The 13,243-nt window shown below is 40.8% G+C and overlaps 1 protein-coding gene across 3 annotated transcripts in view; it reads right to left on the bottom strand.

The window, feature by feature from the left end:
* LOC117397461 (galactosylgalactosylxylosylprotein 3-beta-glucuronosyltransferase 1) overlaps positions 1 to 13,243 on the bottom strand; it is a 54,416-nt gene that overhangs the window by 24,984 nt on the left and 16,189 nt on the right. For 2 of the 3 annotated variants that reach the window (XM_059010225.1, XM_059010224.1), the window contains exon 2: positions 6,860 to 7,039. The gene's annotated coding sequence lies outside the window, so the exon portion shown is untranslated. Of the gene's footprint in view, positions 1 to 977; positions 1,110 to 6,859; positions 7,040 to 13,243 lie in introns of those variants that run through there. The other variant, XM_059010226.1, reaches the window with a different exon arrangement.

Raw genomic sequence — 13,243 nt, 5'->3', positions numbered from 1 at the left:
GGTTGTTCAGTAGATAGCAATGGTTCTATAAAGAATTTAAACAAGTTCCAGAACAACCACAAGGATCCACAATGTTCTAGATTGGACACACCGGAACCCTCGTTTGTAGGAATATGCTAAAGGTAACAAAGCCCAGAGAATTAGCAGGAAGTGAAGTGTGTTTGGCTAGGCAAAGGCGTGATATTTATTGATTCCATCCGCAGGATACAGCAGACATAAAAACATATTTAAACTGCAGTGGCAAGCAGGTAATAAAGAGCCAGCTCAAACCTTTGGGCACTGAAAGAGAGCCCTTTAATGTAGCTTTGCCTGTTATCGATGCATCATCTTAATACAAGGGCCTGTTTACTCAACAAGCCATTACGCGTGACAAAGTGGGTTCATCAATGAAACATTCCCGTGCAAAAAGGTGAAACCGCAAACTATAATTGCATATTGCACAGGAGAGAATAGGTTGCATACTGAGATGAGAGGACGGCATAACGATACTGAAGTTGCAGTGTAATTGATCACTCTGGTTAGATGTAGCGGTACAGAGTTGTTCCTGAGGTTTTCATAACATTTGTGATAGGCAATGTGATCTAACTGAGCCGACTGTATAATGCTCTATATATTGAATTCAGGGTTTACATTTTAGGCTAACACTTGACATTAAGTGTCTTTAACTCCTGTGTATTTACATAGCATTACTTAGTAAATGCATGTGTACTTACACATAATTACAATGTTATTATGTATAGTTGTACTTAATGTGTAAATCTTTTGGCATAATATATGTAAGTAGACAATTGAATCAGAAAAGGGTTAGGGTTAGGTTTAGAGTTAGGGTTATACACATTAAGTACATTGTAACTATGCATAATAACATTGTAATTAACTTCATGTTCTACATACAGAAATTGCCTATTCAGAACCAAGAAACAACCATGCAATACCATAAATAAAGTGAAAGTACTAAAACTGAAACCACAAATTACCTTTGGGCTTCACCTTTGGGAGGCAGTGAGGTCCAGTGGTTAAAGTCCAGGGATTGTAACCAGAAGGTCACCGGTTCAAATCCCACCTCTGCCACTGACTGACTCACTGTGTGACACTGAGCAAGTCACTTCACCTCCTTGTGCTCCATCCTGCGGATGGGATGTTAAATCAATGTCCTATTGTAAGTGACTCTGCATATAATGCACAGTTCACAGCCTACCTCTGTAAAGCGCTTTGTGATGGTGGTCCACTATGAAAGGCGCTATATAAAAATAAAGAGTCAGCACACTGCAAGAAACAGCACACTGAGATATAGAATAGCATTGTCATAAATTCTTAATGCAGGATTTTCAATTGCCATTCCCTAAGCAGTACTGTATTTAGAATCCCTGCAACCTTCATTTTTCCCAGCAATTCTCTCGATCTTGGCGGCAATCCCAGCTCCTGTCCTGGGATGCTGTAAGCTGCAGAAAAAGCGTAAAAAGACCGAAATAACTCCAGGGGTGGCACTGCGCGGGCTCCCAATGTGAGCCCATCACTCCTGGCTTAGGACTAAGCCATTAAATACTCCAGGGACTGAACAACACTAATAAGCTCCTCTGGGATAACAACAAATAATAAGCCACAATTGCTACAATTGTACCCATGAGCTATATTTTGCTATTAGAGATGGCATTTTTCCTTTGAATTTGAAAGCAGGTTAGGGTAGGGGCGATCACACTGAATCCTGACTGCTTAACTATGCATTTATTATGCAAATGCTGACATATAAATAACAAGCTGCTACCCTATATAAATGAGTGATATAATGTAGTTATGAGCATGTTCTTAATTAGAGTGCCATTGCTGCTGTTTATTAAATCATTTGAAAATACTGCCCCAGACCCCAGAAGAAATTCCTCCCCTGACATAAATGCTCATAATACTCATTACTACTATGATTATAAGGAGCGCTTCACTTACAGTAGGTATAATAATTACACATACTGAACAATAATTAAAAGAATTATCAAATGAAGAATATTTCTAATTGAAAGTGCAATTGATCTATATTATTACAGTTGTAAGATTCCCGCTGTTTTCTACAGGCCCACTTCCGTTTAAATCTCCATTTACTGTCTGATGAAGATAGCAATGATTATTAACAAAGACCAGCACTTTATGATAATATGAACAACTATAAAAGTCTTTATATTTACAGGAAATGTTGGTACCTTATGCTCCTAGTCTCGCCTTCAGATCAGTGAATGCTGAACTTTTGGCAGTTCCTGGAAGTTGTTGCTATACTCCTGCCTTTAAAACCCCATCCCAAGTCATACCAGGAATGCTGGCACAGTCGAATCTTTTACATCCGATTTAAAAACAGATTTGTTTGCGTTGGCTCATCTGTGAGCTGGATTGATAGGACAATGGCTTTTTTTTCTTGTAAAACGCCCTAGGACGAAGAGCAAATTGTATTTTATTGTATGGTAACCAATGCTGTTGTTTTCTTTTTCTTTTATTGATTCAAAATGTAATGTGGCTCATCCACAGCATTCCAGTTGATGAAACTTGGGACCTATGCAGTCCCTACTATCAAATACCCAGCCAACGCCACTATGAATGTTTAAGGCTCTTAACCATTGTTGAAGGAAGGCCATTGCCCCTTGTGTTGCGCTACAGAAGAACGATCCCTCATGCACTCTATGCTTCCTGTCTCCAGCACTGCATACGCAGATTGCTTTCCCAGATTGATGTGATAATGCTGTCCAGTACAGCAGTGATCTGCTGAATCCATGCTGCGCTGATCATTGCTGATACCCCTGCCTTAGGATCAAAGTCCCTGAATAGAAACGCTGTGTTCAGCCTGCCCCCTGTCTCAGCTCATCTTGTTAGCTGTGTCTCTGTATTGATCTGACACCGCCATGTGGCAGTAGCTGCTCACACAAATGGCCAGTTTTTGCCTTTGACGGTAATGTAAATGAGACAAGGGAACCATGACTTGTTGTGTGGTCCAGTGCTTAAAGGAAAGGGCCTGTAACCAGGAGGTCCCTGGTTCAAATCCCAGCTCAGCCACTCTCACTGTGTGATCCTGAGCAAGTCACTTAACCTCCTTGTGTTCTGTCTTTCGGTTGATCCGTTATTGAAAGTGACTCTGCAGCTGATGTGTAGTTCACACCCCCTAGTCTCTGTAAGTCGCCGTTGCTCAATATACTAATAAAAATGACTGATGTAAGGTTAGTTTAACAGCTGTATTAGTGGGTAAACTCACTCAGTTTGTCTCCATTTCCAAGCATGAAGTCAAGGCAGGATGTCTAACACTGGAATGAATCCCCTTAAATGAATATTATAAACCTTACATATCAGATCATATTCTATGTTTAGATATCAGTTTAGGTAGCTGTCTACTATTATCCTTATTAAACTGTGTTGTGAATGCCCCTTCGTTCAAGTTAAACTTTGCAATATATTTAATTCAAGGAAATATGAAACAAACGTAATAACAGCATAACATAGGACCTTACTAAATTCATTACATCACAGAGGTAAATACAGCCCATATTGTAGTTTAGAGGCAAATATATTTGAACTTTGTAGGTTTAGAGTTAGGGTTAGGGTTAGGGTTAGGGATAGGGATAGGGTTAGGGTTAGGGTTAGGGTTAGGGTTAGGGTTAGGGTTAGGGTTAGGGTTAGGGGTAGGGTTAGGGTTAGGGTTAGGGGTAGGGTTAGGGTTAGGGTTAGGGGTAGGGATAGGGATAGGGATAGGGTTAGGGTTAGGGTTAGGGTTAGGGTTAGGGTTAGGGTTATATCACGCAAAAAGAGTTACGCTTCAAGTACATTGTATGCATAATAACATTGTAATATGTGTAAGTACACATATATTTACTAAGCATCTACTATGTAGCACACAGTAATTAGAGATCCTTAATGTAACGTGTTACTTCAAAGATTGCAGAGCTATCGATGTTTGAATCGCAAATGCTGTATCGTAATGCATGGTTTTTACTTGTAAAGTGCATTGAATTGTTAAAAAAACAACTATGAATTTAAAAGTATATATTAACTGCAGCTGTTTTTCAGCATTGATATTTATGGTGCTTACATTTATCAAATACTTGCACTGATGACTCACCCTGAGAGCTCTAGGATCTCGTAGTAATAGATCCTTTGAATGTAACAGTGTGGGGATGTGTGCTGAATTATTGCCTCAGTCCCACACACCTGGGTTCGACCTCGGCCCTAGGAACAATCTATCTCAGCTGGGCTATTCTGCGTGAATAAAAAACATGCTTAATGCATGCCCTGAACACAAACCCATCCTTATGTGTCAGGAAGCTATTAGAAAGTGGATACCGCTGATTATTTTGTTATGACGGGAGATGGATCGTGAACATGGAAAAGTGAAACTCGTCATTTATAAGACGCTTTGCAAGCAGCTGTGATGCTTCTGCATCGCGGAGCACATTAGTGACTGAAAGGCATTGAAGACAGCCTCGGGTCTCCAGGTTACCGTGGGAGCTGGGTATTAATAAGGAGATGTAATGATCAGCCCGGTCTCCAGATTGATTAGGGAGCTGGATATTAATAAGGAGATGTAATGATCAGCCTGGTCTCCAGATTGATTCGGGAGCTGGGTATTAATAAGGAGATGTAATGATCAGCCCTGTCTCCAGATTGATTAGGGAGCTGGGTATTAATAAGGAGATGTAATGATCAGCCTGGTCTCCAGATTGATTCGGGAGCTGGGTATTAATAAGGAGATGTAACGATCAGCCTGGTCTCCAGATTGATTCGGGAGCTGGGTATTAATAAGGAGATGTAATGATCAGCCTGGTCTCCAGATTGATTAGGGAGCTGGGTATTAATAAGGAGATGTAATGATCAGCCTGGTCTCCAGATTGATTAGGGAGCTGGGTATTAATAAGGAGATGTAATGATCAGCCTGGTCTCCAGATTGATTAGGGAGCTGGGTATTAATAAGGAGATGTAACAATCAGCCTGGTCTCCAGATTGATTAGGGAGCTGCGTATTAATAAGGAGATGTAATGATCAGCCTGGTCTCCAGATTGATTAGGGAGCTGCGTATTAATAAGGAGATGTAATGATCAGCCCGGGTCTCCTGCAATGTGCAAAATCACTAGCAGCTTCTCACGGTAGGAACCAGCAGCAGAACTCAGTTTGATTACTTTTTTTTTCCAGTTTTATGACAATAATTGGTCTTATTGACTCTGTTCTTTGATCTTGGTGTGCTGCTGATTAAGTTTGAACCACACATGTTTTTTATTGCAATTGTCTTTGTATGCATTGTTGTTTTCCAGGACCCGCTTGTAAATGAGGTGAAATAAATCAATAAATAAAATAAATACAAAAATAAATTGGAATCCGCCAGACCCAAGCCCTGTGATTATCAATTCGTCCTGTACGTATTACGATTTTATGCATCTGTTGACCAGAGAACGTTATTTTGCAATGCTGGGGGAAAACTACGATTTAACGTTAAGATTAGGCTTTGTGTGCAGTATGTGCTCCTGGACTTCGTGTATGAATGTTCTGTCATGTAACAGAACAATTACTTCAACAGCTCAGCAAACTGGAGCTCAAATAGATTGATGGAGGTCACCACCCCTTAAGTAAATAACAAACGTTACCACAAGGGAGGGGGTGCCACTATTGCTTTACATGACCATGACAATTAGGGAAGCGCTATTAAGATCTGTACTTGCTTTCTCTGGCCCCAGCCTCATCAGCTTTGATGCTACAGCTGGCTGAATTGCCATAATTACTTGCTAATCACCCAGTATACTGGTGGAGAATATGCTTTCCCAGGATTGCTTTCAGCACAGAAATCAGAGATTGTGATTGCAATATACTGTACGTAATTCAAGAGTAAAAGGAAAATATGAAACAGATGCAATAACAGCATAATATAGGAAATTATAAATGAAATAAGCCGGGCCTCATTACAGGACAGTGGAAAATAGGGCCCATATTTAATGTAGGTAAATATGTTTTAACTTAAATTCTTCATTGATTATGCAGCTAATGAGGTCATTAAAATACAGGTGGATGCTGTGATAACACCTGGTATTTACTTTCCATTGTGGCCCTGGCAGAAATGCTACAGCTCTGCTATGATTACTTTTGATGCTGCAGATTGCTGAATTGCCATACTTACAGCACTTCCAAATCCCCCTGTATCTTTTTAAACAATAAGCTTCGCCCTCCAGATAAGCAGCTACCCATCAGCAGTTAACCCAGAGTGCATTGCAGCTCTCCTCCTCCTGCGGTGTCTCTGAAGTGTTATGAAACCGTTTTCCCATCAGCAGCATCTGCTTCTCAAGGGCCCCCCGCTGGTCCCCCAAGGTGGCCGGGACTAATGATACCAGTCTCCATGGGACAGCAATGCTGGAGATCAATGGATGTGTCACATTTCTTCTATACTGTGCACTTAACCCTTTTAACCATCACTAGCTTTTAGAGATGACTGCTGACACTCCAGAGTGACACCTTTCTAAACAGACACAAGGGTGCAATGCAAACTCCAGCAAACCAAAGTCTGGCCAAGTGGGCTCCACGAGGAATCCTGTGCGTCAATATTAATATATTCAATTAGGGATTTATTAAATGCAAACACATGGATTCACCGGAGCTTCATTTCAAATAGAGGGCTTTGTTGGGGCATGTCCAACTGTGTCTAAAAGCTTAAATCATAGAGCCACAGAAGAGGGAAACAACACAGTTGGTAAAGTTTGCATTGAATCAGCCCCAGCGTATATTGGAGAACATGCAATGCTCTTGCCTGAAGTTACTTTTCTAGCATCAAACCATTTTTATCATCTCAGTACAGGTGGCACTGTTCGGGATCTGGGTAAAACATTTGTACGATATGTTAATTACTTACAGTTGTTGCGGTATTGTTTAACAATGAAACAGAGGTCCTTTGAAGGCACGCTGCTGAGCTCCTCCACTGACAATAATCTCATCCGAGAGGATTCCAAGGTGGCTCTGCTTCCGAGCGGCCTGGGAGATACACTGGTGACATCCACTCCTCTGGGTGTGTTTGACTGAAGAGAAGCCCCCCCTACAACAACAGCAACAATATTATATTTACAGAGGGCTTTTCATACAGATACACCTTACAGCAAAGGTAAAACATACAGCAGATTAAGCATTATTTAACACGTATTTAAGAAACCAAAAAAGGAAACAAAACTATTAAAACAATAACTACAGCCAAAGACCAAAACCATCCATTCAAATACAGCAACCCGAACGTGGCTGAAAAGAAAAAGCAGACGTACAATGAAGATATCTAAACAGCACTTGTGAGCGTGGCGAGACGATCAATGGGGGTCAGGTGAGCCCTAGAGACACTGCGAGAGGGATCGGAGGATTAGTATTGATTGCCTGCGCAAGCACACCGATGGAAAACTGAATCAGCTGCCCCTCCCCCCTCACACAACTATCAATCCTCACTCCATTAACACCCTCATAAACGCATGGCATTATGAGCTGTAAAACACATTCTGCAGATATTATCCCATCGTCATTTATTTGGAGCGACCTTTTCGCCGTTGGTCTCTCAATCATTTGGAAGGGGAAGATGGTATGGTATCTATGGCACATATTTGTTCAACAATTGCTTTCACAGAAATTAAGCAAAGTGGTGGTTCAGGCAGGGAACTCACTTTTAACCTCAGATCAAATCACTAATAAACATCAAGCACATTTTAGGCGCTTCCAATATCTGATCAAATTGTCAGTCCCTGCTGTGCGCCAGAGTTCGCCTCCTCCTCCCCAGCCTCCATCTGCTTTTTGGCTTCGTCTAGCGGGGAGGGTAATTATCCTGCACCTCCTGCCCATGGTTTCCCTACAGTCAACCTCTCCACTTATCTGCATGGTAATTTGTGGGCAGGTGTACCTTGAAAGCTGAGTCCAAGGGTCAAAGAATGAAGTGCAAACTACAGTGCTCTCCCTTTATAACGCTGTAGTTAGCCAGTTAAGGAGCCAGTTAAGAGACCATGCTGTTTGTGTTCCGCCTTATAACGAGAATACTAGTGTTAGTGTAATGGCATTATGGGGCAAATGGGAGCCATGACCGTACCGCCTTATAACCTGTTCTGCAGTATAATGGGCTGCCTTATAAAGGGGGAGCACTGTATGTATAATGTAGTAGTGTTGTCTAGTCCAAAGTGCAGTTAAATTTATTTGGGACAGAGCAATAGCAATCCACATCCACGACCAATCAGCGATGCTTTCTACTAGACAAATAACAAAGCCTCAGATCACACACTCCAAGCACACAGAAAAACACAGATTCTGCTTGGGGGAACTTGATGGGGGCAGTGCAGGTGTAGTTATCTGCTTTTGATATAGACACTTGGCACTGCAAAATTAGATCTGACAGCATTCATTTTCATGCTGCAGTGCAACAGGAGGTACCCGCAACACCCACCTGTGGTAACACCTTGCATTTGCTTTCCATGGTGCACCCAGCGTCATCAGCCTGCCATGCCTGCTTTGATACTACAGATTGCAGAACTGCAGAACTTGCTAATAATCACCCAGTACACTGGTGGAGAATATGCTTTCCCAGGATTGCTTTCAGCACATTGTGAGTGAGGGTGCAGGCAAAGAGATAAATATGGTAATATAAATAACCTAATATTTTAAAAATGTTTTTTTCTTGTTAATAGTCAAAATCTTTTTTAATGGATATTTAAACTACTAAAAAATATCATAATATAAAAAACAAAGAAGGAAATGGAACTAGTAATAGAAACCCCTTTTCTCGCTCTCTGTATGAATTGTACAACATTCACATGCACAGTGCACATTTCAATTTAAAAAAGGCTCCCCATCGCAAAGTCCTAACCCCTTTCGCTATTGTATCTTTCCCTTACAGATGGCTTAGACATTGCTGTTAATGGAAAGCAGCTTCTGGGATTGATTTAATGATACCGGTCTGCAATAGCGCACACTGCACTGAATTCTGTGCGTGCTGAATTCTGTACAGCAGAATATAACCCTCAGTGCACTGAGGACTCCAGTGACCCATGTATGGACGATGTGTACAAATACCGTCTGATAAACCAGGAACTACCTGCGGAGCATTTAGCATCCTGCTTATTCTTTGAAGAACGATCCATAATGTGGTCCTATATTGTCCTGTGCTTTGATTTGGGATTATGTCAAATTTTGGTCTTTAACTATTAAACCGAACCAGTCATACTATTTTCTTGTACTTCTTCTCCGGTTTGAGTATTTATCACTTGCTCTGTAGATCAATCTACGGATACATTAACATAAGATTATCTTTAGAATTCACCAGATCTAAACCCTTTAGAGCGTATCTCAGAAAATGACCTTCTGGTAACAGGCTACAATTAAGGGAAGACAAACGGTAAGTCTTGGAGAGCCTGATAGGTCATTTCAGAGGAATTTAGTGCTTGTTGTTCCAAAAGAAACCCCGGTGACAGATTAAACAAATTGCTGTGATTGTTAGAACACTACAGATCAATGGTGTGTAGCCTTAATGACGGCCCCAGCTCCTTCCTGGATGCCCCTCCCTTTTGGAGACCAGACGAGCTCTAATGACTTGAAAAGTATTGGCCAGTTATCTAATGGTTATTATCGGTTATAGGACAGCGAACGTCTGTGTATGGTGGAATATCAGAACAAGTAAAAGTGAACGGACTGATTCTGAAGGCCAAGGTCTGTTTAAGTGCGTGCTGATATAACTCACACACAGACACTCACAGTCCTATAAATCGATTATATAGTGCTTAATTATTAATACACAAGTTAAAAATCCAGCTGTATTAGTTTTATTATCATTACTAACTTTTATTTCATCCGTTGTCAATTTCTTTGAAAAGAGGGAAAAGGTTGATGAGGAGAAGTGGCTGAGGTACACGGCTGATTATGACGTCATCATTTTGAATGGTCTTTGCATTCTGAGAAGTGCCTCAGGTATGACTTTTTAAAGCAGGTGACGTCAACCGTTTTGATACGGAGAATTCATCCCGGTAGAAACTGAAAGTGGCACCTCTGAGATGTGTCGTGGAGTGCAGAAGGCGAAACGTGCGCTCTGATTGGTTGAAAGATCCTGAGTAGTCTATACTATCTGACATGGGCTGATATCACAGGACTGACCTTATAGACTTTTCTACACACAAGAATAATCTTCATGTAAAAATGTACTTTTGCCCTCAATTTCCTTTTTAAATTGATTTTTCCTATACAAAGGTCACACTGCACACCTTTCCATAATGAGATATCATGCTAAGAAAAGTCAATATGCAGACCCCTGCATCTTCTAATAGATATTCGAGCTGTTGCTAATTTTAATTAGATATTAACCTTGATGGTGTCCCAGGATGGATTAATTGCCCTTTTGCGATGATGAGCTAATGTAATTGGACAGTTTTCTTACTGGCCTCTAGACAGCTATGTTATAACCCACTGGGAATTCAATGCAGCTTTGATTGGCTGCCATAATGGCGTAACCTTGGATACCTTGGAATCGAAGCACTCTGTGTTGACACTAAGTGCTCTTCGGCAACCCTCTGTATCAAAGTCAGTTTGTGGTTGTACAAGCTGTTTGCCAGGTTTAGCTTCACTAGTCTTTAGGCAAACATGCTAGCAGGACCTGCTGCTTCAAAACAATGCTGTCTTCACCAAGACGAGTCTCAGATATTTGGGACACGGTTCTTCTCGTCTGCTCCCGGCCCCCTCCTCACCCCTGGCACCTGCCTGTGGCTTGGATAATCACTCCACTGGTAGTGTCAAGCTAGCGACTGGGAAGGTTAAAGCAATACTATCCCCCAGCTCCTTGTTCCCTAAACCTCAGACCTCAGAGTTGATTACCACGCATGGACTGAATTATAAACACAGGCCTCCGTTTCTACTGAATCTCAAGGGTTGTTGACAGGGCTTCGGAGATCTGTGTAATTCCAAGGCTAGATCAGCTTTTCATAATATAGCTGCCTTGAATCTCATCAGATTTCAAAATCTAAGCAGGATTGAGCCCTGTTTGCCCCAGAGCCCCAGCTGGCAGTGCTGTGTATGCAGTAGTGTTCATGACTAAGCCCCAGCATATTGTCAGAGGCCACTCTGTTGCATTAAAGATTCCCCAAAGAGCAATTCAATAAACTAATAAGGGAAAAGGGTAATACGAAACCTTTAATGTTGGCAAATTTAAAAGTTCTGATTAGAGTACATAAAAAGGTGCTAAACATGCTGCTAATGTAATTAAACATCCTGCAGCCTGCAATCAGGTTTAATCACTGATGCACAATACTGCATATACAGTACATTAGGCTGTAACGTTTGCCTTTGTGGCATGCCCATTTGCAGGAGAGGTTCCAGATGTCGCCTGCTAGTTCTAAACAATGGATTTTACCAAGCTACTGAACCCTGGAGACGAGGGCTCTGCTCAGGGATGTGTCTGGCCGGACTCATCGCACACCTGACCAATAGGGGTTGCTGGAGCACAATGAGACAGACTACGACATCCCCTTTACCCTCCTAACAGCGTGGGAGTGTGAATGGAAATGTAAGTTTGGTGCTAGCTGGATTCACACCATCCTTGCATGACATCATGCACTTCAAGCAACAGTACACTAAAGAAGGCACAAGCCAAAAAACTGATGAAGGCACTAGACAAAGCACTGATGAAGGCATTAGACACAGCGCTGATGAAGGCATTAGACACAGCACTGATGAAGGCATTAGCCAAAACACTATTCACCCCAGGTTATCGAGCATAAATATAGAAAACTCTATCATAAGATATTTACAATACAAGTACTAAAAACAAACTCAACAAACTACTCTGATAGACATCTGTCAAACAGCACCGACCCTGAAACCGCTAACTTGTGTTGAGATCTTCCCATTAATAGGGGACAAAGAAAAAAGGATGCACATCTCTTGAGGTATTTAAAACCAACGCTTAAGTCACTGACTCACTGCAGATTTAATACAGGCCACTTCCTCTGGGGTCGGGAAAGAAAGGGTTAAACCTGTGTAATCCTGCGGCGTGCTGCCCAATACTGATGACCCTTTCAGAGAAGAAAGAGATCACACACACACACAGAGTCCCTCACAACCGGTCTTACACCAAGCACTGGAGAACCCCAGTGTGTCATAAATATTCATATGACAGCTGAGCAGACAGAGGACTATTGATACAGTACAATGACACATATCTGCCCGCTTATCCCAAAAGGCAAGCTTTTGGAAAGAAGCCCTGTTTTTTTAAACACGTAGTGCTAAGGAGAATGCAATCAGGGTTGTGTTGCAGTTTCTTCCTAATCAACGTGCTGTCCTACGGTGCCATTATCATCACTGACATTGTCATGTCACAGGAGGACGTGCTTACAACAGATCAAGAGCCGGAGCTCAGGGTTTTTGGAAAAAAAAAAAGAAATCAGAATGATGACTTTTTACCAGTTCCTACAAGTTCAAAGTGTTCTCTGACCAATGCATTTTCAAAATACACAAAAAAACACTCAATCTATTAAAAATAGTCCTCTGATGTTTGAGCCCTTCTTTTTTCTCAAATAGTATAGTATAGTATAGTATATATATATATATATATATATATATATATATATATATATATATATATATATATATATATATATATATATATATTTCTTTTTGATTCCTTAGGAGTGCTTCCCAATTAACTGCAATGCATTTTGCATTAAAAGGTCAGTTTGCTTAGTTTCCTACAGTACACCCAGGCATCTATTATGATGAAACTGTTACTGGATTTTAGGATAATTGTTCATATTTTATTGCAATTCAATACAGTGTATTTACGAACTACAGTATGTTTCACTGTTGAAAGATGTTCAATAATTTTTTGTTTTTTAATTCTCCCTACTGCCTTGCATTGTCTGTCAATTAAAGGGCACATAAGGACCTTTTTATTTTATTGTGTTACATGTTCCCATGTGTTGCTACAACTGTATGTGTGTGTTGTTTTAGTTTTTTTTTTTTTTTTTTTTACATTTTGACCACTTTTTTAAACTTTTAAACTGCATTCCCTGCCTCAACATGGCTTCCCATGTACCCGCATGGACCTCTCAGAACTACATTTCCCATCATCTTCCTGCTCACTGGTAAATCCATCTCAGTTACATATGTGAGCAGGAGAATGATGGGTAATGTAGTATATATATATATATATATATATATATATATATATATATATATATATATATATATATATAAAATTAAAACAATACACACACCTTACGTAAACAGTTGTAGC

This window comes from Acipenser ruthenus, chromosome 40, assembly GCF_902713425.1.
Source record: "Acipenser ruthenus chromosome 40, fAciRut3.2 maternal haplotype, whole genome shotgun sequence".
Taxonomy (NCBI): Eukaryota; Metazoa; Chordata; class Actinopteri; order Acipenseriformes; family Acipenseridae; genus Acipenser; species Acipenser ruthenus.
Note: the sequence above shows the minus strand (reverse complement) of the source record. Positions and strands in the feature narration are given on the sequence as shown.